This window comes from Nicotiana tabacum, chromosome 2 (genome assembly GCF_000715075.1).
Source record: "Nicotiana tabacum cultivar K326 chromosome 2, ASM71507v2, whole genome shotgun sequence".
In the NCBI taxonomy this organism is placed as follows: Eukaryota; Viridiplantae; Streptophyta; class Magnoliopsida; order Solanales; family Solanaceae; genus Nicotiana; species Nicotiana tabacum.
The window spans coordinates 123,985,899-123,988,088 of NC_134081.1; the positions used below are offsets into that span (position 1 = coordinate 123,985,899).

Here is a 2,190-nt window from a genome sequence, read left to right on the forward strand (position 1 = left end):
CTAGGCAACTATATATGACTATACTACTATTACATGATACACATGCATAAAGAAAAAAATAAAAAAATAGTATACCACATATTAATATAATAATGTATTTCAAGACATTGTACAATAATATTATTATATAAAACAAACGCATAAAGAAAAAATCAAAATGATTACATAATACACATGCATAAAGGAAAATTAAAAAAAAAATAAGATATTGTATTGTTCTACTATTACTACAGAAAAATTAAATAATGTACCAATTAAATGTAGCTAATACAACTAAAATATATTTCAACTAACATATGATACATGTATAGTATATAGCTATACCAACAGGGTATACAATTGTACGCAAAGAGTTTAAATTTTTTTTTTTTAATTCAGTTATTAAACTGAAATAATATCATTTGTGAATAAAAATTTTAAAAAATTCTAAAAGGACTTAATTGTAAGAGTATACCGTTACATTATATAGTATACTATAATAGTATATCATTGGAATGAACTGTATACCAAAATAGTATATAGTATATCATTTTGGTATACAGTACAAATTCTTCTTCGCTAGTTCAACACAATAAATTATACACTATTGAATTAACCAAAATGGTATATAATATGTTATTTTGGTATATATAGGATTGATTCATTCCTTCAAAAAAAAATTAGTAGTATACCATTGTAGTTAATTATATACTCTTGAATTAATTATTATATACCAATACAGTATACAATATACCATTTTGGTATACAGTACAAATCTGTCTTCTTTGCTAGTTCAACTCAATTTCAACCTAAAATTTAAAAATCTGCTCTAAAATCTCCACCAAATTGACTCAGAATATAGCCACATCCTCCAATAAATATTTCGAACATACTCGGTCAGAATCGAATCTAAATAATATTGAATTCTTTCAAAAGAAACACACGGTCATTATTCATAATTAGTATCAAACAAGTGTAAAAAATATTTAAATTATGTAGTTAAGTTGTATCGAATTTTTCCAAACGAACTCGAGCATCTATTCAAAATTATCAACTAGTGTCATTGAGTGATGAGGCTAACAAATCACAAAAAGTTTGTTTCCCTCGTGCTTTTCATATGCTTCAAGACTCAATACTATTTATTTCATATGCATGTTTTTAAATATTTGATTAAAGTTCATGTAACACTTTGTATGTTATCTCAACTTGAATTGTCTTTCCCAAGTTGAAAAATTGTCCTCCCACAAAAGGTTTTCTTTTAAATATTTGATTAAAGTTCATGTAATAATTTGTATGTTATTCTATAACTAAAATTTTGGCGATATAAATTGCTATTTTACAATTCTAATGAATTTGTATAGTTCTTTATACGCTATTTCAATTAAACTTTAAATTTGAAAGTTCAAAATAATAATAAATTTATTTTAGAGGATTTATCATGCCTAGGTAAAATGTTCTTCATCGTGTGTCCACACCATAAAAGTGATTGTGTATTTGCAAGTTAAAGGAATATTGAGTTTGATCATTTTAATTATTACTTCTCAAAAGTTTGCTCTACGGTTTCAACTCAAAAATACCCAAAAATAAACTAAGAAGAGGACCATAATTAGAAGAGGACAAATTCAACATGATGAGACTGATGAAAAACATATGGGTCAAGGGAAAATGGGTAGTCGGGTAATTAAGTTAGATCGCATAGGTATAAAATGTAAATAGATTCAATGTAGGTAAAAACAAGTAATTATTTTAGTTTTTATAGGTAGTCTGCGTTAATTCCTCTAAATCAAACGCTTTGGCCCATTTACGTTCACCTCTTCATACTTTTGGATATAGTGTTATGTATGAGGCTGTCCAACAAGGGGATGTAGCTCAAATGGTAGAGCGCTCGCTTTGCATGCGAGAGGCACGGGGTTCGATCCCCCGCATCTCCACTCAAATTTTGAATGTACAGAAATTCTATTTTGGTGGAATTATTTCATTTGTTACTTGCGCTTAAGGCTGGCAAGTGGGCCGGTCCTATAATTTGGGCCCGTCAGGGCCCGGGACCGACCCGGTCTCTTAGCGGGCCCAACGGCGCTGTCAAAAATAGCCGTTGGGCTGTCAAAAATAGCCGTTGGCTATTTATGAAATAGCCATTTAACCCCCAACTTTGTTTTAATCCCAAACTTTTTATAATTACACTTTTTCCTATTTTCAACTATAAATACCCTA

The 2,190-nt window shown here is 29.1% G+C and overlaps 1 non-coding gene across 1 annotated transcript; it reads left to right on the forward strand.

Moving 5' to 3' along the window:
* Nucleotides 1–1,837: 1,837 nt before the first annotated feature.
* TRNAA-UGC (transfer RNA alanine (anticodon UGC)) lies at nucleotides 1,838–1,910 on the forward strand. The gene has a single exon. It is a non-coding gene; the product is annotated as a tRNA-Ala (tRNA).
* Nucleotides 1,911–2,190: the final 280 nt, after the last annotated feature.